We start from the raw sequence: 24121 nt of genomic DNA, 5'->3' as shown, positions 1-24121 counted from the left end.
TTGGATGTGGAAGGAAACCATCTAGTCGCAGCGAGTAATGGCAAACTCCACCTGACGTCTGCCAGCTGCATCCCTCTGCAACTCCCTTCAGCACGGGATCCTCTGCCAGTCGTTCTTCATCAACAAGATTTTCCTTGGAAACTTTTTCTCAATTATGTTTTAACACTTTTTTTCCGTTGGCAATTGTCACACTTCCAGAATGGTTGCTCACACAGAAGTGACCAAAACTCCAAAATTGCGGATTTCACCGCACGTTTAGACTAAATACCTCTGGTGGGGCATCTCTATTGGCTGGACATGGGACATCACTGCATTGACGTCGACCGTGACGTATAACGTACGTGTGACATACTGCGTCAACTTGGTCAGTGACGTGAATCATCTGCGTCTGAAATATCCAGCAGAGAGAAGTACAAGATGGCTCTTGATCCCCAGATGCTTTTACTGCTAACAATTGACATGTATGACACAATACAAATGTACCCCTGCTGCTGGTAGTCTAATGTCTGCAGGCTGTGCATTTAAAAAATCCCGCGCTGCAACATTGCACAGTTTATGCGTCATCAATAACGTTCTATTCATTACCCCATTGCTGCCGATCGCCTGCAGTTGTGCTTGGACTGCATCTGTTCCATAATAATTTCTAGGGGTCCAGGAGGTAAAATGAGTCCTTCATTTTTGTTCCGATCCTTTGACACAGACTGCTTTCTGGAATTTTGGGAATAATTTTCTGGAACGTAGTGGTTGTGCTAAGAAATGTAAGTGATTCTTTGCTTGTGACCTTTCAGGAATCCTTGACTCAGCGATCCATCCCAGTAATCCTGTCTCAGTGGCATCGCAATCCTCGTAGTAAGTCAGAAAAGACACTGGGGGAGAAAAAAAAATAACAGGGCAATTACCTTTTAATATATTCACTTAGTGAATCAGACTTCACATTTAACCAGCACCCTTGCTCTATTAATATTAATTAAATAAATGCCCGTAAATTTTATGTAATTAATTAAAGGATATAGAGGGGAGACATTTCAGCTTTGCAAATTATATGTGGAGTCTGAACTATGATCTTCAATATTGCCTGTCAGACATAAAGCAGTCAGTGAATTTGATAAAGCAATTTATTTTTTTATTGTTAGATCCCAGGTTTAAAATACAGAGGGCAGCAACTTTAACCAGTTATTTCAGCATGATTAAATTTAATGTAGGGTTGTTCCTGATTATCAGTCCACTGGTCTTGTCTGACTGTTTCAGTACATCATTGTTATTTTTGTCAAGAGTGTTTTGGTGTCAGGAGATAAATGCAAAATAGCTCCGAACATTTCTTTGTTCTGCTCTGGGGTTTTTTTTTCTCCACCTCCACCACTCCTGAAGCTATTGATTCCTGCTAGGAAAGTCCCTCTGATGCGACACCCTTTCTGGGTTCAAGATAAATGGTGGTGTGATAGATGAAGATGTGGCGACAACAGAAGGTGAGCTGGAAGGGAGTACGGGTCTGAGATGCTTGCTAACTTCTCCCTCTTGCTGGAGAATATACCTGGAGAGGTAACACAAGAAATACACTGCCATCACTCACTTTCCAATTCCCCTGGCTCCCCATGTCCTGCCTCCCAATTTCACCAGTTCAGTGGCAGGTGGAGCATCAGAAGGTGTCAGAGAGAAGAATATCTTAAATTTAGATTTAGATTTAAGCACGGTAACAGGCCCTTTCGACCCAAGAGCTTGTGTCCCCAATTACACACAATTGACCTAAACCCTGGTACATTTTGAAGGGTGGGAGGAAACCCACCCAGACATGGGGAGAATGTACAAACTCCTTGCAGACAGGGTGGGATTTGAACCCTGGTCATTGGTGCTGTGTAACAGTGTTGCGCTAACCGCGCCACTAATCTTCCAACCTTCAATACACAAGTGCTGGAGGAACTTAGCAGGTCATGCAGCTTCCATAGGGTGACCAATGTTCCAGCCTGGATTCCAGCCTGGATTTTTGTCAGGACATATACCAGGCCCAAAACATGAGTCATCCTTCCTCTGGATGTTGCATGATCTGCTGAGGCACGGTTGGTGTAGCGTTTAGTGCCACGCCTTTTCAGCACCAATGATCGGAACTGGGGTTAGAATCCTGCACTGTGTATAAGGTGTTTGTATGTTCTCCCCATGTCAATGCCAGTTTTCTCTGGGGGAATCCGGTTTCCTCCCACCGTTCGAAACGTACCTGAGGTGTAGGTTAATTGGCAGCACGGACTTGTGGCCTGTTACCGTGCTGAATGTCTAAATTTAAAAATTACATTCAACCCCAACATCTGCAGATATTTTTGTTTAATCCAGAATTGATGTGGCAGGTTTCTGAGGACTGATATGAGGTGGTAACCATCTGAGGTCCAATGTGAGGTGACCATTTGAGCAGCAATATGACGCAGTAACCCTTTGAGGATCGATATCACGTGGTGAACATTTGAGGAGTGTTATGTGGTGGGAACCATTTGAGGAGTGATACGAGATGGTAACCGCAACTCATGAGCATACCTTGAAAACAGAACCCCTCCACGTCCTGTTTCTGCCTCTCAAATCGGTGAACACGCTCCAGCTGTTGGGCACAGCTCCTGTTATCCAGTGAAGTTGATACCCCAATCATGCAGAAATCAAGGGGATAGTTTGCCACTTAACATCATTGTCTCTCTTTGTGTGCCACTTGCCCAGAGCTTCCGGATTAAATAGGCAGAATAGAGGCCCTTGTATGCAAGGAAATGCATATAAGGGTTTCAGAAAAAAAAAGAATTTCCAGCTCAATGAGTTTTTAAATGACATTGGTTGAGGTAAGAATTTTGTCCCTGAGCACAAATGCGAACTTCCCTGCTCTTCTTCAGAACGGATCTCTGGAATCTTTCTCACCCATTTAGCTGGATGTAACTTCTCATCTGGAAGATGGTTCCTCCAGCAATGCTCTGGAGTGCCAACTTGGAGCTCTGAGCTCAAGATTCTGAAGTGGTAAACCTTACCTGACTGCCTTCTGTCTCCAAGGCGGGAGTGTTGCTCATTGAACCAGATCCAACGAGATGGGCAGAACAGTTGCTGATGTGCAGAGAAGTCTGATCGATGTGCGCACAATTTGCCAAAAAAGAGAGTTAAATCATGACACAGTAATTATCGCTGCAAAATTATTCAGTGTTTTACAAAAGAAAACAGATTTTGCTTCTCATATTTCAAGCATATTGGAAATACCCCTGAGTCGGAATTAAAGTGAAAAATGATAGAAAGCTGGGAGAGACCAGCTTGATAACTTGATATCTTACTAATCCGGCACCAAATTAGTTTAGACTGCTGGTTCCAAGGCCAAGTGGGACTGTAGAAATCCAACAGCATAACTACATTACTTAAATATGTTTATGCATTCTGAAAGAAAATGCTATATTCAATGAGTTAGGCCATTATCAATGCAAAACAGCTCTGTGGGATATGACTGGCAGGAAAAATGTAGCCTTGAAAAAGTGTATGTGGGGACTGAAGGATGAAGGCACTGGGGGAAGGACAGACACGGTGGCAGATTAAAGAGAGTAAATAATACTGATTATTATGGCCTTGTGGTCCATCGTACAGGAACGGTCCTGTCCCCATCCTTGAAGAAAAGTTGCCATTCAAAGCCAGCACATTCTGTGCTGTGGATTTTCTCTTTGCCAACATGAATTGATGCTGGGTGCAGATGGAGGGAATTTGTAGTGTTCTAGCTACAGCAGATGTACATGAACACACAGACACACACATCCTCAGTCACATAAATACACACACACTCATATATGTACACTCAAGCACGCATATACATGCTCAAAAGCAAATGTCACCACAAACCAGAGGAAATTCATCGGAGCAGGAGTTGGGGAAAAATGGAATCAGAAATGGAAAAATAAACCAGGAGAGTTCTTTGATGCCAATGTAAACTTTTTTTTTTCGGAAGATAACACCACGACTGAATAATTGGCTGTACCATGCAGTCAAGCAACAAGGATGTTGTTGGAAATTCATTCATCCAGGGAAGGAGAGAGCTGCCCTGACCTTCTCCCATTTCTCTCCTCAGAGGTGAAGTCCGACTGGTTGCATTTCCTAGTTTTGGTTGAGGTAGGGGATGCATCCTCTCTTATCATTCCTACATTTCTGGTGATGGCTCCCATATCTGAATAGTGGACACATCTAAATTTTGGAGAAGAATGAAGCATTAGAATGCACCCAAGGCCAATAGCCGCAGTCCTGACTGAGTCGATCCAAAGCTCTTCTAACCAGACCTTGACTCCCTCCTGTTCATCCAGTGCTTTATGACCTTCACTGGCTCCAGATTTGGCAAGACTTTGTTTTTAAAGTTGTCATCCTTGATTTCCTATCCTTCCACGATCTCACCTGACCATACCCCTGGTGGGGTGGTGATGAAGGAATGGGTCTCCAGTCTACAAAATCTTGTGATCCACCAAGATGAGGTTTTTTGCAAAATCCTGAATAGTTGCAGCATTGGTGTCCTTGGTACCCAGCTGCCCAAAGCCTACTCTCTGAGCCTGGAAGACTAAAGTTCAAGGGCACAGATTTGAAGTGAGAGGAAAAAGATTTGAAAGAATGCTGAGGGCCTCTTCCTTACTCAGAGCTGCCAGAGAGAGGAGTAGAGGGAGGGGGGGGGATTGTAACGTTAAAAGATGTCTAAAAGACCAGTATATGGATTGGAACACTTAAGGGGAAGCTGGGCCAAATGCATGCAAATGGGACTAAGTGGGTTTGCATGGCCAAAGGGCTTGTATCCCTGCTGTAGAACATGAGGACTAGTACCCCCTCTGAAATGCTCTTTGGGACACTCTTTAAAACCTACCCTTGATCCAGCATTTGGTCATCTCTCTATCTGTAGTTTTGTACAGCCTGGTGCTGCTCTTTGAATAAACCACTCCTGTTAGCACCTTGGGATGTTTTTCTGTTTTTCTGCATTTAAAAATCCTATATAAATGCAAATTGTTGACATTGTCATTCTATATTATATATTGCATTGAATGTCAGGAGCAGAGCTCATTTTGAATTCACTAGTTCACTGCTGGTTGGTGTTTAGTCAATCGCATCATGGCTTCAGAGATGATTAAAACCACATCAAACCATTAACACAAGGAAGTAGTTTAAGACATTGGCATTTCTCATTTAAAGGCTTGAGGACTCTGCAATCTCAGAGATTTAGTTTAGACGGCCAACACGGTCCTTCCGGCCCATAAGCCCATGCTGCCCAAATACCCCAATTAACCTACAACCCCCATGCATTTTGAAGGGTGGGAGGAAACTGGAGCACCCAGAGGGGGAACACATGCAGACACGGGGAGAACGTACAAACTCCTTCCAGACAGCGCCAGATCTCTTTTAAAGAGAGCATTTCTCGATGCTGTGTGTTTTTAAAAAAAAAAAGAAAAAAATCCACAAGAAAGCAAAGGCACTTGCCTGACCCTTGGCACTGGGCACCATCTTATTTTAAAGAAGATGCACAGGTTCCAAAGAAGGTACAAGTAAATATTTATTAGTATGATATAAAAATTGAAATGCAGCAGGCCAGGCAGCATCCGTGGAAAGAAAAACAAAGTTAACTTTTCAGGTTGAAGTATCGTATTGGAGGATTGGACCTGGAGCTCGGGCTGCCAATGGTCTGAACTGGAGTCTGTGCAGCTGGAGGGGCGATGGAGGCAAATCCACAGACACTCAAGGGATTCTCTTTCTCTTATAATTAGAGGTGCCGGGCAAAGCTCATGAGAACTCTGCCTTGGGGCAGGCAAAAGTTGAAGAATATCACATACATTACATTTTTAATGTCTTATTACGTGACAATAAAATGAAACGAACCTTGAAGACCCAGTCATGTTTTTCTATTTTTTTTGTCAGGTGTCTTGCATCTTTTGGATTTTAACCCACCGAGAATCAAGGGTCTACGGAAAAGAAATGATGCTAATTTCCTGGCAAGAAGCACAAGCAAACTTCAAAATTATAAAGCTTATTGATGGCATAGGGGGTAAAATTTTATTCCAGGGAATCCAGAATTCGTCCATTAAGCACCCCAGAAATGTCAATGGTAAATCTGGAGAGCAGATGAGAAAGTGCCTTACCCAGAGATGAAGCGAGAAAATAGTGAAAATGCTCAGCAGGTAAGGCAACTTCTATGGAGACCATTTCTCCAGCATCTGTACTAGTTTGCTGCAGGTTTTCTTTACCCAGAGAGCAGGTGGAGCAAAAAGCTAGAGGTTTGATGCACATGTAGCTGATAGAAGATGAGAACCCTCTTGATGGGATTGTATGAAGCTGATCTGTGAATGGGGCTGGCATGAAGCTAAAACACTGGCTTACACATATTCCAAAACTGTTAGTCCTCTGTGAAACTTGGCAGAGGGTATCTCTGTCCTTTGTGTGACTGTGTTAACGTGCCCCACTTCATGGGCACCTCTCTGAAAGCATTGAATTTCCAACTGACATCTTTAATCCAACATATCACCCTCTGCCATTTTCGCCGCCTACAACATGATCCCACAACATATCTTCCCCTCTCCACATTCCGCAGGGTCCTCTCCCTCCCTTGACTCCTTCATCCACTCCTCCCTCCCCACCAATTGCCCCCTTGGCATCCACCTCTGTGACCCCAGGAGGTGCTCCACTTGCGCCCACACCTCCTCTCTCACCACAGGCGTCACTAGGGGGGTGTGGACCGCATCAGGGGACACCATCAGAGGGGATGACACCAACATGACTCTCTATAAAATTTTTGTGCAGTGTTTCAGCAGAAATGCATTATTTTTACAAAAATATCCCTGTAGTTAGTTATAGCAACAAAAACATTTTTTCGTAAGCCCAGCTTATATGTATCAATATACTTATAAGGCTAAAACTCAATGCTCTTTTACTTTTTTGAACCTTCTAATGAGCTGTGGTCAGAGCCCCCCTCCCCCAACACTGGCTTGCTGCTGCCGCCAACCTCCCCCGCTCAGCGCCACTGCTCCCAGCACCGCTACTGTCACTCCCCTGTCCCCCCAACTCATTATCACCGGCGTCACCCTGGACATGCAAGGAACACACACCTGTTTCTCCTATGCTCAGTACACTCATACACTTGGTCCATGGGGGGTGGGGAGGTGGGTGACACCATGTATTACTGTGCCAGGTGACACCGACTCGAGGGACGCCACTGTCCATCACCGCCATCTGGGGCCCCAAACAGTCCTTGCAAGTGAAGCAACATTTCACTTGTGAATCTGTAGGGGGTCATCTACTGCATCTGGTGCTTCTGTTGTGGTCTCCTCCACATTGGGGAGATTGGATGCAGACTGGGAGATCACTTTGTTGAGCATCTCCTCTGTGCCTGTCGCAATAATCAAGTTTATTGCTATTTGATTGCACAGGAACAGCGTTCTCTGGGTCACCAGTGAAAAACAGGAGATGTGCTTTGAGATGTGAGATAAAAACACAAGACAAAAAAGTGTTGATCTCCCAGTGGCTATGCATTTCAATTCCCCACTCCCATTCCCTTGCTGACAGGTCTGTCCATTGTTTCATGCACTGCCAGACTGAGACCACCCACAAATTGGAGGAACAACATCTCATATTCCATCTGGCGACCCTCTAATGCAGTGGTTCTCAACCTTTTTCTTTCTCGCATACCACCTTAAGTATTCCCTATGTCTGTGATTAGTAAGGGATTGCTTAAGGTGGTATGTGGGTGGAAGAAAATGTATGAAATCCACTGTTTTAATTGTACCTAATTGACTCGTTGTGTGCATGGTTTCATAACTCCAAATGAAATGGGGAAATGACAATTTTTCTCAAGCAAAATATTTCAGTAACAATTGGACCAATTGATTCTCAACCTTCTCTTCCCACCCACATACCACCTTCTTCTTTCTTCCTTCTTTGGCTTGGCTTCGCGGACGAAGATTTATGGAGGGGGTAAATGTCCACGTCAGCTGCAGGTTCGTTTGTGGCTGACAAGTCCGATGCGGGACAGGCAGACACGGTTGCAGCGGCTGCAGGGGAAAATTGGTTGGTTGGGGTTGGGTGTTGGGTTTTTCCTCCTTTGCCTTTTGTCAGTGAGGTGGGCTCTGCGGTCTTCTTCAAAGGAGGTTGCTGCCCGCCAAACTGTGAGGCGCCAAGATGCACGGTTTGAGGCGAGATCAGCCCACTGGCGGTGGTCAATGTGGCAGGCACCAAGAGATTTCTTTAGGCAGTCCTTGTACCTTTTCTTTGGTGCACCTCTGTCACGGTGGCCAGTGGAGAACTCGCCATATAACACGATCTTGGGAAGGCGACGGTCCTCCATTCTGGAGACGTGATCCACCCAGCGCAGCTGGATCTTCAGCAGCGTGGACTCCATGCTGTCGACCTCTGCCATCTCGAGTACTTCGACGTTAGGGATGAAAGCGCTCCAATGGATGTTGAGGATGGAGCGGAGACAACGCTGGTGGAAGCGTTCTAGGAGCCGTAGGTGATGCCGGTAGAGGACCCATGATTCGGAGCCGAACAGGAGTGTGGGTATGACAACGGCTCTGTATACGCTTATCTTTGTGAGGTTTTTCAGTTGGTTGTTTTTCCAGACTCTTTTGTGTAGTCTTCCAAAGGCGCTATTTGCCTTGGCGAGTCTGTTGTCTATCTCGTTGTCGATCCTTGCATCTGATGAAATGGTGCAGCCGAGATAGGTAAACTGGTTTAAGCAATCCCTTACTAGTCACAGAGCATCGATGGCATAAAGTGGTATGTGAGTAGAAAGAAAATAGTTGAGAACCACTGGTCTCTCACATCCCCACTAACTTTCCCCATCTCTCTCTCTCTCCCTCTCTCTTCCCCCCCCCCCCTTTTGGTTATGTCTCCTTTTACGGAGCTAAAATCAATTCTCACCTTTCCTCTCTCTTGTCCTCTTACCATGTCTAATTAACACCTTTGATGTGATGGTCTGTATTCCGCCCCTTCCCATTCTTCCAGCCTTTAAACAGACACTTTTCTGCCTTTTGCTCTTACCTTGAGGAAGGGCTCATGCCCGAAATGTCAGTAATATACCCTTACCTCCTATGGACACAGCAAGACCAGCTGAGCTCCTCCATCATCTCTATGTTTTGACTACAATCACAGCGTCTTCAGACTTCCAAGTTTTGGACCTTTAGTTAAAGATCAGCTGAGATCGGAATCTGTCAAGAATTGGATTCATTCTTTTCTGGGTTGCTACTTTGAATATTCATAAGGGGTGACACAGTTAGACTAGTGGTTAGCGCAATGCTTGTGAGCACTGCTGTGCCAATAATTCAGACTCTAGGTTCATAGACTGTACAAGAGGCTTTAATCAGCTTAAGCTCTGTAACTTCCTGGCTCCACGTGCTCGACTGACTACCAAAGGGGCTGGCATGAGTTTTTATTTGAACCGTTGATCGACAGCGGGCAGGTGGGGCCAGCCTCCCAGGTTGCCTACCTGAAGGTACAGTGGTTACCCCCTCCAGTAGGCCAGTAGGAGTGCGGCTAGTGTAGTAGTTATATCACTACTACACTGTACGGCGCCAGCGATTTGTGACTTCATCTTTATGGAGTATGTACATTCTCCCTGTGTCTGCGTGGGATTTCTCTGGGTGTTCCAGTTTCCTCCCACTCTTCAAAAACTTACCAAGGATTGTAGGTTAATTGTGTGCAATTGAGGCATGGGCTCTGGGCCGAAATGGCCTGTTACCGTGCTGTATGTTTAAATTTTTTTAAGTTTCCTCACTGCTCATAGAGTAATAAGCAACCTCTTTACCATCTGATGCACAGTGCATTGGTAAACAGTCTCATTATTGTGGGTCAGGCAGCATCTGTGGAGAGAGAAAACCAGATTTAACTTTTTGGATCAATGAACTTTGTCTGTCCTGTTCATGTGCAACCGACACAAAACATGAACTTGGTTTCTTGTTCCAGATGCAGCCCGATCAGCTGAACAGCCTGAGCATGTTCTGTTTTATTTCAGGTTTCCAGCAACTGGATTTCTTGTGCTCGAACTCCATTATTATCTTGTTATTAGAACATAGAGCATGGAACATTACAGCACAGCCCAGGGACTTCAGATATTGATATACTACCAAAAATAAAACAAAACCCTCCCTACTTCATAACCCTCTATATTTCTTTCATCCATGTGCCTGTCCAGGAGTCTATTAAATGGCCCTAATGTCCCAGTCCCCACCATCACCCTTGGTAAGGCGTTCCAGGCACCCACAACTCCGGCTGTAAAAAAAAAAAACCCTACCCCTGATGTCTTCCCTAAACTTGCCTCCCTTTTCTTAGTATAGATGTCCTCTGGTGTTTGCTACTCCTGCCTTGGGGAAAAGACACAGTCTCTCTACTTTATGCCTTTGAGAATCTTATAGGCCTGTATGAAGTCACCTCTCATCCTTTTATGCTCTGAAGAGAAAAGCCCTCGCTCTGCTAACCTTGCTTCATAAGCTTTATTTTTCATTTCCAATTGCAATTTATCATCATAGAGGAGGCCAAGAAAATTGATTAGTCTTTCTCATCCATTTGTTCCCAATATCCTCATCAAAGAAGAAGATGGGTGAAGAGAAGTTTTGGCCCTCCAGTTCAATGGTAATCCTTCCTACGCAGGCTGCCTGGCTATGATCTCATCACTATGTCCTGGACTGAGCAGAAAACAAAGTATTTTTACCGTATTCAATAGAAAAGGTTTTATTAGCTATAAAGTGCTCTGGGGTGACCTGATATCAGTGGTCCTGACCTTTCTCCATTCCACATAGTGGAGATTTATCTCCACTGGTAGATCATATGAACTGAGAACTATCTAGAGGACAATCACTTGGAGAAGGAAAAGGGGAGAAATCGAGTTAGAATTAACGGCCTCTGCCAAAACTCCAGGTGTATCACAGACACTTTGAACTCCTCACATCTTCAGCGCTGGAAGCCTCATGGGTCTTTGCTTTTCAAGTCCTGAGTGACGTTACCACTGGTCAGGATGGAAGCGACTATCTCCGCGAAGATGGGATGGACACGCATCTCCTGCATAAGTTAATGGGTTTAGTTCTTGACACTAATTGAGTCTTTATTGCCCATCAGGATCAGTGGACAGACATTTAGTGCTGTTTGTTTCCTGGCAATGATTGATCAGCTGCAGGAAATGTGTTGCCTGCCACAACAAGGCTCCTATTAAGTCCCACTCCTTTTTGCTAAAGGCTCCCCTCTGCCCCGGGATTCCCAGTTAAAAGGCAGATGTGGAATGCACTTTGCAGAACTGGCTGCTATAATTTTATTTTCATGAAAGGCCAAGGGGATAGGTTAAAATCCAGGACAAAGGTCAAAAATAAAACTGACAGTCCCGAGCAGAATTAATCAGAAATAGCCATGGGAGGAAAGCACTTTAGAAAGAATAAGGGAAGGAGCATTGTGAGGGGAATAGAGCTGTTTATGGCAATGGCACGATCACATCTTCATTACATCATAAAATAATAGTCTGCTTACTTAACAAAGGGTATTATTGTTCGGGAAGCAGCTTAAAGAGGGGTTACTAGAGTGATATCCAGAATGCTTGGGTTGATGTAAGGACAGTATTAAGGTGCTGCATTAAGGTATTGCGGGGCCTGTCACATTTATTTTAAAGGGGCCCTAACAGCTGCCTTACGGCAGGAAGAAGAAAATTTCATGTATATATGTTCCACACTATTACGTGGCAATAAAGGAACCCCGAATCTTGTGTCTTGAGGGGTCTTAGCAAAGTGGAAATAAAGAGGTTGCTAATTCCTGTGGGAGAATCTAGAAATGAGGCAAAAGATATTTTCTCAAAGGGACTTAAATCTAAGCAGAATCTTTGAAGATTTAAGGTAGAGATAGATAGGGTTTTAATAAGAAAGGAGATGAAAGGTTTCTGCAGAGAGAAAGAATGTTGAGTGGAGGTTACAATCAGATCAGCATCTTCAGATCAAGTAGTGGATTCAGCAGAGCTGAAGGGCTGACTCTCTCTCTAATTCATACATTCATAAGTTCGTGTGAACATAGCTATTGGTACGGCTTCAGACCTGGTCATTTGACCCAACAAATCTCCAGTGTTTGTGAACTCGATGAACTTCATCTCTTTCTTTTAGCAGAGACCAGCAAGTGCAGTGACAGAAGGTGTTGTACCCAATCCTCTTTCAGTGAAGTGGTTGTGAAATCCACTCGCTGCCTTTAAGCAGACAATCGATGACCAGTTCACTTTCAGAACAATATGGCCAACACACCAGTTCTTTCAGTGATGTAAGGGGGTGGGGGGGACTGAATGTTGGCTGGGCACTGCTGTCTTTGGATCCCTTGCAGACACTTGAAGTGACAGATTCACCGTGGCAGTGACACAGTCCCTCAGCACTGGCTAAAGTTGATGGTCTGAAGCTGTCAGAGTTTTAAAATATATTTTATTTAAATTTCCATACATATTAATATCCAAATACAAAATTAATAGTCATACATTCCAAATCAATTCTACATGTTACATATTATACCCTGTAAAATCCCACCATCCCCTTCCCCCCAAATAATAATCCCCAAAGAATAGAAAAAAGAAAAAGATAGAAATAAAAGAGTACAAAGAAAAAGAAATACAAGCCTGGTTACCAAAATATCGCCACCATTTCACTCAACTTTGCCTTCTCGATATCATTCATTTACTTACCCCAAGGAGATAGCAAGGTTCCATGAGGTTCAGGGAAAACCCTTTTTATAAATTAGTAAGTAAGTGCGGGCACCAAATTTTCAAACAAATATCATTTTTATTCCTTAAATTATATGTAACCTTTTCGAGAGGTATACAGCTAGATATTTCCCCCATGCCTTCTTTCCACTCCTAAATGGGAATCTGATTTTTCTTGCAACTGCTAACACAATTTTCACAAATTCCTTTTGGAAAAAAGTTAAATTTCAAGTTTGGTCTTATTGCCAAAATATAACGCAATAAAAAGAACATTTAATTCCCGTAACTTGTTCTAGAAATTTTCCTAATTCTGTCCAAAATGGCCTCAATTTTGAACATGACCATGTAGAAGTATTACACCTAAAACATTTATCTGATAGATCTGATTTTAATTGATTTAATTTTGTTGAGTAAGGTGCAATTGATGTAAAAAATTGCATTGAACCAATCTATATCTAATATTTATTGGATTTGCCCTACTACGCTGACAGAGTTTAATGAGATTGACGTTGGTCTTGGATTACATTTGAAAGCAGTCCTAAACTCTTTTGTCATTAGTATTAAAGAAAGACAAAATAGCTGGGGTGTGAGGACCATTTCTGCCAGTTTCACATTGAACTAGGAAACCGGTTACACCTGAGATCAGCTGAAAGTTGAGTTAAAGGAGGGCAATGTTTTACTTGTAGGACATCCTTGTCCTCAGAATGTCCTGGAGAACTTTACAGCCAAATGATTTAGGCAGCCAGTTACAGCGCCAGCAACTGGGTTCTAATCCAGAACTGTTTGTAAGGAGTTTATACGTTTTCTTTGTGTCTGCATGAGTTTCCCCTGGGTGCTGTGGTTTCTTTCCACCATTCAAAAATGTACTGGGGTTGTAGGTCAATTGAGTGTAATTGAGCGGCATGAGCTCATGGGCTGAACGGCCCGTTACCCTGTTGTAAGTCTGAATTTATAAATCTAAGTTTTAACACTTCACATGGAAAGATGCAGCACAGAAAGCAAGTTCCTGCTGAACATGAACCGCCTGAAATTAAATTGTCCTAAATCCATCCCATTTTTCATTCTCTCCACCTTCTCATCAACTCCTCCAGATTCAACCAACATGCTTGCAGCAATCTACAGTCGCCATCTGACCAAGTGACCTGTACATCCTTGGGGGGGGGGGGGGGGAACCGGAGAAACACCACATGGTTACATGGAAAATGTGCAAACTCCACACAGACAGCAATCAAGATCAGGAGTGAATCTGGGAACCAAGTGCGGCAAGTCAAAAGCTTTATGTCACTGTTTACTCCTAGAAGTATTATTATTGACTCTTGACTTGAAGCACAGGAACTACTATAGTATCGGGAAAGGTGGCAGGAAATTTGCACAAAGCAAGCTGCCCCTGACAGTAAACATAATAAAATTGATAAAGAGTAGCAAATGGGTCTGGAGTCGAGGAAGATTCCTTCTGTTCTTTGAATGGTAACTTGGGATGTTTTATGTTCATCCAGGAGTTTGGGACCCTTTAAAATCGAACAGTTTATCATACCCTCAGAGCTAATACCAATTTGTTGGCCTGATGTTCAGAGTAGCCATTCTCAACCCCTCTGGAGCCTTAGACTTCATCATCATCAAAGTGAATTCAACCAGGATGAAGCTAAGAAGGCCAAATAGAATCCACCACAAGTTCTAAGTGGCCAGTGAAAGATCCAGTGCAGGGAGGATCCAAGTAGGTTTTGGATACCGCTGCCTACATTGTGGCTGTGAGTGATTATGGCCATTTGGGACACTGTGGCGCATACGTCAGATTCACAAAGATCAAGGAAATGCCTTCATAGACCAACCCAAATGCAAGGCTATGCTCATTGCTGAACAGTTGCACATTTTTTTTTTAACTGAAGTTGACGTTAATAAAGTCATTCCTGATAGTTCAGCAGGTTTGTTACTGTAACATCAACATTCCAGCCATGGTGGTGTCATGAGCAGAGTGAGGCCATTCAGTCCAACTATCCTGGAAACATGAAGACTGACGAGCAGAGTGTTTTTGAGTGGTGTGAACGTCAGGTCACATTGAGCAGCTGAGTGAACCATTCTCCATATATCAACTGAAATACAGTTAGTTACAGTGTCATCGATCAGGTCGGGGTTTGAATCCAGCGCTGTCTGTAAGGAGTTTGTACGTTCTCTCCATGTCTGTGTGGGTTTCCTCCAGGTGCACTGATTTCTTCCCATCGTTTAAATCATACCAGAGATTATAGATCAATTGGGTGTAATTGGGTAGTGCAATTTTGTGGGCCGAAAGGGCCTGTTACGGTGCTGTATGTCTAAATTTAACATTAAATTTATTCTTACTTTAAAAAATTTAAAAAGCATCAAGGGTTAAAATAGAAAAAATATTCAAATTAAATTTGAAAATTAAAACTAGTCCCGAGAAGAGCCAAAGAAAGACAATTCAGCACGTCTCTCTTGTAAGTTCTCTGATTTTTTAAAATTAAAGGATCTTTCTGGTGATATCGGCTGCCCTTGTCTCAACTTTGAAAGAAAAAGATTGTGTACAAGGAATTAACAGCCAAATACATTGCCTGTTACATAGCAGTAGAAAGGTGATGTAAAGAGCAGGCACAAATTGTCTGACACATTCAGAAATACTTTAGATCATTTCGAGAAAAAGGGATGCCTTTCTTAAATTTTTATCTAATCTAAAGATGTCAAATTGGCCAGGAATTATATGATTCTGTTTTATTTCATTGAGAAATGAGAATATGTCAAGGGTTTTCAAAAGGATGTGAAGCTGACTTTATTACACCTTTCCCAGTAAGGAATTCAGCCCAAGGACACCCGGCAGTCCCTGGAGTCCTGCAGCACCGCTTCAGAGCACTGCTTGTTACTGCAGTTCAATCCGGAGCCACGGTCAAATGACCGGATAAAAGCAAATGGAATGGAAGGTGCGGACTGTGGCTTTTTCTTCCTGTCACTTTTTTCCTGCTCTGTGATGAATGATTGGTAAAGTATCTATGCAATGGTGAGTGCTTCTAATTTAGACCCCATCAAAATACGGACACTCTCTCTAATTGACAACACTCTAGGCCTTGTATTGAAAATTAATAATGCATCACCAATGTATTCATCAAACTCAGCCGTGGTGCAATTCAGGCAAAGTTTGGGATATTATTCAATAATAAATGACTCACTGCAACTTTGCTTCCTGACATATAGGAAGCTAAAGTGTTCACTGAGAACAGAGAGTTCCTTTCCTTCAAAATCCTCTTTAGTTCGGTTATCTCTTTCCTTTTACATGGGAGATGGTTTTTCTGTGCAAATTAATATCTCTCTGACTCATTCTCTGATATTTTCACTCACAATTATTCCTGCACACTAACACACACTCTTACATTCACTCTCACTCACACCTGTTCATCCTCTCCCTCATTGAATTTTACATGTGTTTACGTTCATGCATAGAACACTATAGCACAGTACAGGCCCTTCGGCTCTCAATGTTGCACCAACCTACCCCAAAAAAAACCCCTTCCTACCTTGTAACCTGGCTACTTACATGACATCCACGTATCACTACCAAGACTAGTTGGTGCTTTTCATCCAATTCCACAGCTGGCTTTAAATTCTGCTCTCTAGAATCTTCCAAACTTTCTTGATAAGAGGATGGAACAAAAGGATTAGGACGTGGCAAATGTAACACTCTCCGAGGGCACTTGAAAGATTTGAATTAAGGGGAGTTGCACAGATTTGTGAAAGGGAAGATAATGGTTGACTCATCTAACTATTTTTTAGTGAGGTAACAGAAACAATTAAGAGGAAATGCAGTGGATGTTATCTACATGAATTTCATGCAAGCAGAAAATAATAGGGTGATTAACCAGATGGAGTCTCATGGAATAGCAGGGTCATTTTGGCTGGCAGACTGATTTTGCAGAAGCACCAGTTTTGAAGGTGGGTGGGGGGGGGTGGGGTGGGGGAATCCACCCTCCCCCAAAAAAACTGAGCGATGGTAGACAGTGGTATTCCAGAAGGTCCATTGAAAGGACAAATACTTTTTGATGCACATACATGAAATGCATATTAGAATAATTTAAAATAAAAAATATAGGAAGGAACGAGGGCAAGATGGCATCAACCAATAGAATGGAACATAGAATAGAATACAAGGAAGTAAAGGCTACACAATTTTGGCTGAAGGATTCCGATAGCTCAGTGGTTAGAGCACTGGCCTTGTAAACCAGGGATCGCAAGTTCAGTCCTCGCTGGGGGGCTCATTTCTGTGAGGGGCACTTGATAAGGCGGCGACAAATTTAAATGTAGTATTACGTGACAATAATGGAACCTTTACAGTTCGAAAGGGCATGCAGGGACAGAATTGGGGCCATGGACAAAATCAGGAGGCCATGAGGGTAGTGGGACATGTGCCAATAGCAGTTCATAAAACCTGTGGCTTCAGGAGGTATTAAGTATAAAAGGAGAGCATGAGAAAGTTGGCATTAACATCAACTTCTCCAGTTTCCATTAACCCACCCCTCCTCTTCTCCCCTGATTCCTGATTCCTTCCCCCCAGCTCTCTCTCTCTCTCTCCCTTTGTCTCCTTTCACAGAGCCAAAATCAATTCTCACCTCTCCTCTTAACCAATTAACACCTTTTCTTGGCCTGGATTCCTCCATCTACCAGTCTTTAGCCTTTATTCTGATGCCTTCCTGTTCTTTCCTTATTCCTTGAAGGAGGACTCGGGCCCAAAACGGCAGTCATTTATCTTTACCTCCTATGGACGCTGCGAGACCGGCTGAGATCCTCCAGCATTTCTGTGTGTTTTGACTACAATCTCAACATCTGCAGGCTTTAGTGTTTCACTCCCTTTAGAGTAGTTTGCTTTTTCTCAATTTATTTTTTTGTAATAAGTTCTGATTCAATCTCGAACACTGAGGATTTTGCAACTTTGAACATTAAATTTGGCTAAGATCGAGAATCAGAATACAGGCAAGCTGGACCTTCATGTGTTTGTTGTTGGCTTGTGAACTTCCCACAGAGTGAAATCGCTTTCTCAACAATAGCTGCAACACCACTCGCATTTTAACAACCTCTCCAATGCTGATGACTCTTGATGAGCGCTGAGCAAAATACCGGCCCTTTTCCTGATACATAGTGACTGCTTGTGTGGGCAGATGAAGCAGTCATTCTCTCCAGCAGTGAGCATCTCCTGCCACTGCCACTCAATGACTCACTCTGCCATTTGTTTTCGGGGAGCGCCGGTGACTGTCTTTATGCCATGAAGTGAAAGGCACCTTATAAAGACCAGACTCTTCACCGCAGAGAAGAAGAGGCAGTTGGGAACAAGAGAATGGATGTGGCCTTGGGGAAAGGGAATAACAATTCTTCTGTGAAATGAGTTTCTTGGCTGCAGTTCACCAGATAAAGTTTCAACATGCTGCCTATTTGATAATTCAAACCTACCACCTTGCTAGACTCTGTGGCTCCAGCAGCCTGACACCTCCCAGCTGTGTTTGTGCGGGTTTTACCACATGTAGCTTCTGGCCGATAGAAAGAAGAGGGAGATGCAGGAAATGAAGCAGTAACCATGAGAAAGATTTGGATCCCGACAAAGAGCAGAAGGGAAGGATTTGCCGGAGAGAAATTTGGCCCTCGTCCTGTCCTGCCGGAAGGAATGAACTGGCGAAGATTACAATCCTGGTGAAGCTACCATGTTGTCGAGTTCTTTGTTTTGAATCAGGAACAGTTGTGTATCGCTGGAAGGGATGTCATGACTTAAGTTGGTGAACATTGAGTTCATGATTGTTTTGGTGAGGGCAGTGATCAGTTAACACACCCTTTATTTATCATGGTATATGGTTAGCCAATTTAATTCAGATTTATAGTCAGAGTACATACATGACATCACGTACAACCCTGAGATTCTCTTTTTCACAGGAGGCTGAATTTCCACTTATTGGTGGTGCAAACAAAACTCCACACAACATGCACATTGCAAGGTTGTTGTTGGCGCACCATTCAGTCTTGGTCCTGAATGATGACTCCTCATCCCATTTTTATGCAACCCTCTACTGTGGTATCGTCAGCGGATGCTGATCAGGTCTTCTGAAAATGTTCTTCCCTCCACTTTAACCTGTATCCTCTGGCTACCCATTCCCCTACTCAGGGCAAAAGACTCTCTATATTCATCCAATCTATTCTTTTCATGATTTTGTATACCTCGATGAGATCAAACCTCATCCTTCTGCACTCCAAGGAATGAAGTCCGAGCCTGCTCAATCTCTCCCTGAAGTGCAGACCTCTGTGTCCTTGAAGTTATGATGAGTTGTTCGGGAAGATCAAAGACTGGATCCCTAGACCATAAATATAAAATGAATGTATCCAGTAAAGAATCATTGAATTGCAATGATTCAGAGAAAGGCCACGGCCCATCAACTCTCTGCATGTTCCTTTTAGGTTCTGAAAATCTCAGGACCCCACTAAAACCCATTTGAAGTTACTGGCTGACTTTGTTTCCACCACTCCTATTGACAATGACAATCAGTCCGAATAGCTTTAAGCGCAAAATCCTTCTTTTCTCACGCCCCTCTTTTATTGTTTACCTGAAATTTGAACTCCTTATTCCTTGGATTCTAAAGTAAAAGGAGCAGCTACTCTCGACGTAGTTCATCTAAAGTTGTCCCGATTTTGTGCACCTTTAACTCAGAAGGATATTCAGAGTGATGGGAATGTCAAACCTGAGGCAAGAAGGAGCTATTGAAGTTAAGTATGTAAGGAAAGTGGTTAAACAAACGATGGAAAAAGGAATAAGGTGATACGGAAAGTGGTGGAAGTATAAATGCTACAGAGCACATGGTCTAAATATTCAGTTTTGTCAGTCCCTCCTATTTCTATGTGGATGGGTGATGGACAGCATTTGAATGCAGTAAGTGCAGTGCAAAATAATGTAAGGACAGGATATGACCTTTTGAACTTGCTGCACCATTCACCAAGATCATGGCTGAAACCCCCTGTCATACTTTTGGCTTTTGCTCTACATTTCCTTTCACTGCATTGTGAGCAGCTCTTTGTCCACTGCGCTCTCAGCCTCTTTCAACAGAACCTCCTCCCTGTGCACTTTTTACAAACTTAATGGGCAATAAACAGTGTTAAAGATGGACAATGAGAAGGGTATCAAGTGTGTGACTGAGTGAGCTTCAATGTGCATTAGCTGCATCTGGTCACAAATCATTGCTAGTGGCATGTGATCTCCCATTGGCTGAAGGGGACATTAAAATGCCAAAAGGTTATCTGCCAATAGAAAGTCAATTACTGTAGAGGAAAGAAAATCAGAACTTAGCTCCCAATGATCGGGAGCATCCATGACCAGTCACGTTTTTGATTTACTTCAGTGCAATAAATCATATTTTTTCAGGCAAAGTATTTAGACACCCCAGTAGCCATTTTCAATGTGCATGGTGCTTACCTTCAGCTAAGAGAATTAAATGAGGCCAACAAAAGAATCCCTAGTCTGAAAGTGCGATAATCACTTTATGCCTGTTGGTCCATTTTTAACCAAATCTCACAATACTTCTGTAAATTGAGTTAATTCATGAAAGCAAATCCAATATTTTCGAATTGAGATGACAGTCGAGGAGTGATAATTAGATTAGCATGGAATTAGTATCAGCATGGCACTTGCTGTTGTAGTTCTCCACTCAGTTGTCACACTGGCACTGAGGCGCTTTGCAATTATTCTCTGTGAAAATGAGCTTAACTCGGTTGTTTGGAGTTCCTTCACTCTGCTATTTCAGACCAACTTTAACCCAGGTTCTCAAAATGGATGAAGACTCGCATTAAAATTATTTATTTAGCTGTTCTTTCTTCTTCTTCTTTGGCTTGGCTTCGCGGACAAAGATTTATGGAGGGGTAAATGTCCACGTCAGCTGCAGGCTCGTTTGTGGCTGACAAGTCCAATGCGGGACAGGCAGACACGGTTGCAGCGGTTGCAGGGGAAAATTGGTTGGTTGGGGTTGGGTGTTGGGTTTTTCCTCCTTTGTCTTTTGTCAGTGAGGTGGGCTCTGCGGTCTTCTTCAAAGGAGGTTGCTGCCCGCCGAACTGTGAGGCGCCAAGATGCACAGTTTGAAGCGAGATCAGCCCACTGGCGGTGGTCAATGTGGCAGGCACCAAGAGATTTCTTTAGGCAGTCCTTGTACCTCTTCTTTGGTGCACCTCTGACATGATGGCCAGTGGAGAGCTCTCCATATAGCACGATCTTGGGGAGGCGATGGTCCTCCATTCTAGAGACGTGACCTACCCAGCGCAGTTGGATCTTCAACTGCGTGGATTCGATGCTGTCTGCCTCTGCCATCTTGAGTACTTCGATGTTAGGGATGAAGTCGCTCCAATGAATGTTGAGGATGGAGCGGAGACAATGCTGGTGGAAGCGTTCAAAACAAATGACAAAATGTTGCAAAATGAATATTTACCATATTTACTTATGGAGTAGTCGAATTTTTTTAATTTAAAAAATGTAGACATACAACACGGTAACAGGCTACCTCAGCCCATGAGTCCGTGCTGCCCAATTTACACCGAATTAACCTACACCCTTCGGTACATTTGTGAATTGGATCAGTAAGCAGGTTTGATCATGTGTTTTAAGAGTAAATTGGATAGATGGTTGGATGGAAGGAACTGGAGGGTTATGGAATGGGAGAAGGTCAGCGGGATGAGGGAAATGATGGTTGGCACAGACTAGAGTGGCCAAATAGCCTGTTTTCTGTGATGTAGCATTGTATGCTTCTACAGTTCAAACCCTCTTTCTGATCACTGACACTGTAAAGGCATTGCACTAACTGATACACCAACCATTTCGCCCTGGGGACCAATTTTGGAGACCAATTTTTAGAGTTGGTCTCCAAAGTTTAGGGAGTTGACTATTACATACACACTACTTTTGACCCTGTAAGAACCTACGTCGTTCAAGGTGTCAGATGCTTGGATGGCCGGGACGGTGGGGTAAGCCTGAATTCAGGCATCGGGAGCTTGGATGGGTGGGTGGCCAAGGCAAGAATCCGCGTTTGGAGCATTAGGAGCTCTTGTGGGTGGGTGGCTGAGCCAAGGATCCATGGTTGGAGCGTCGGGAGTTTGGATGGATGGATGGCTGGGGCCAAGGCGAGAGTCCCTGGTCGGCAAGTCAGGAGGTCCAGTGGGTGGACAGCCAGGGCTGAGGTGAGAGACAGCAGTCAGGGCATCGGGAGCTCTGGTGGGTGGTGGCTGGGGCCAAAAATAGGGGTCTGCTTTTACATGGTATCGACTATTCTTTGTTTTGAATCAGGAACAGTTGTGTATCGCTGGAAGGGATGTCATGACTTAAGTTGGTGAACATTGAGTTCATGATTGTTTTGGTGAGGGCAGTGATCAGTTAACACACCCTTTATTTATCATGGTATATGGTTAGCCAATTTAATTCAGATTTATAGTCAGAGTACATACATGACATCACGTACAACCCTGAGATTCTCTTTTTCACAGGAGGCTGAATTTCCACTTATTATACACATGTATAGGGTAGGCTGACATCATTGGTACCTCCAAGTGACTGCAGAGGAGACAGTGGTTACTAGCAAGATGTGCAGATTGTCCATTACCACATATGCAAAAGGGCCACTCTTTCAGTTTCCTTCTCAGAAGATTACCCCACTTGCACATTGTTCTAAAGTGACCACGTATCACTCACCATCTGCTACACTTCTCCTGGCTTTGAAAGCCTGGAGACCAAAACCGACCAATTACCCTAGAACCAGAACCATAGAACACTGCAGCACAGAAACAGGCCCTTTGCCCTTCTAGTCTACGGCAAACTATTTTTCTGCCTAGCCCCACTGACCTGCGCCCAACCCATAGCCCTCCGCACCCCTCCCGTCCATATACCTGTCTAGTTCTTTTTAATCATATGCTGCGATTTCTCCCCTAGGTTCTGTTCAATTCACATTGATCGCTAACAAATCTCAGTTTATATTGGTCTGCAAACTGCTTTGCTAAGGGCTTTACAGAGGCAGAGCCATCTACGGCATTAATCATGGCGGAGTGGATTCAAAGAGCTCTGTGGTTTACTCCTGCTACACACACACACACACACACACACACACACACACACACACACACACACACACACACACACACACACACAAAATGAGGTTAAGTTTAGAGTTAAGTAAGAAATGTTTATTATTACTAGTAATAAAAATTATTGTTTTGGAGATACCATTGTTTTGGTGAATTTCTATTGCTGCTGGTTTAGGTTGTAACACATGTGCTCCATATACTGTTCAAAGCATTACTTTACAACTTCTGCACAGGTTGTGCTCCCTGCTGGGAAGGCCATTACTTTTTGCCAGCTCCTAATTGCCCAATAAGCCATCAGTTGAAGCCCTCTTTGGATTATTACAGACCTAGTTGAGGTTAAGTTACCACAATTGAATTGACCCAGTCTTGTTGTTGACATCAATTGAAGCCGGCAGTTGAAGGTGGCCTCTCTCTGTGCTATGCAGGGTCCTCCTGCCTGGGTCTCCTGCCCGATAGCCCCTGATACAGGTTGTGGAGGATCGATGTCGATCCTCGAGCCAGGGTCTGGGGTGAGATCCCAATCTCTTGAGGAATGAAGGACTCAGACTTTTCTGTAGCCAATTCCCTTTATTTGATTCACAGTCCTGTGGGAGGTCCGTCACCTCTGTAGAGCATAGAGGAGTTCTCCAAGCATACAAATGCGTGGGTTTAAATTCTCCAATAATGTCTGACATTAACCAGTGTCAAAACAGTCGTCACCTTGGAGGCAAGCATTATCCTATCAGCATTAAGCAATGCACATTCCATCTACATGATGCATCACATTATGAACCAATCACACAGGTATTTTTACAGATTCGGCTCCCTTAATTCTTGAAAGTCACATGATTCCAGAGAGAAATGAGACTGTTGGAAAGTTATCAGCCAGGCTGTTGTCAGGCAACTCACATTCCGCTGTCCTTGGCCAGGGCTAGTGGAATTTCAGCTTGTCTGTTGTTACCAGGCAACAGACAACCCGTCCCAGCATAAGCATTAACCAAGTTGTATTTATGTATTAAAATAAAAGTACAATGCTGGAGAAACTCAGCAGATCAAATAGTGCATTTTATGTAGCAAAGATAAAGATACATCACCACCATTTCGGGCTTGAGCCCTTCATTAAGGTTTGAGCAAAATGTAGGCAGGTGTCCAAACCGTAATTTTTTTTGGTATTAATGTATTAATATTAATGTATTGATTATATTATTAATTCATTATTATTTTATATTATAAATAATATTAACACACTAATATTTTGATTAATTAATTAATGTGTTAATATATTTCATGTATTAAGCAACATCAATCTGAAATAGAGAGATCCTTACTCTACAAGCTCTAATCGACTGGACAGAATGGTGGTCCTTGCAGGTCTGTATC

General features: G+C 43.4%; 1 long non-coding RNA gene across 1 annotated transcript in view; it reads left to right on the top strand.

Annotated features, from left to right (window-relative positions):
* The window catches only part of LOC138748311 (uncharacterized), a 45282-nt gene extending 29657 nt beyond the window's left edge, over positions 1-15625 (top strand). Inside the window, exons 3-4 of the long non-coding RNA XR_011347928.1 lie at positions 5884-6143; positions 15471-15625. This is a non-coding gene — a long non-coding RNA (uncharacterized lncRNA). The remainder of the gene's footprint in view (positions 1-5883; positions 6144-15470) is intronic.
* The last annotated feature ends 8496 nt before the right edge of the window (positions 15626-24121 follow it).

Source organism: Narcine bancroftii, chromosome 13, assembly GCF_036971445.1.
Source record: "Narcine bancroftii isolate sNarBan1 chromosome 13, sNarBan1.hap1, whole genome shotgun sequence".
NCBI classification, from domain to species: domain Eukaryota; kingdom Metazoa; phylum Chordata; class Chondrichthyes; order Torpediniformes; family Narcinidae; genus Narcine; species Narcine bancroftii.
Note: the sequence above shows the minus strand (reverse complement) of the source record. Positions and strands in the feature narration are given on the sequence as shown.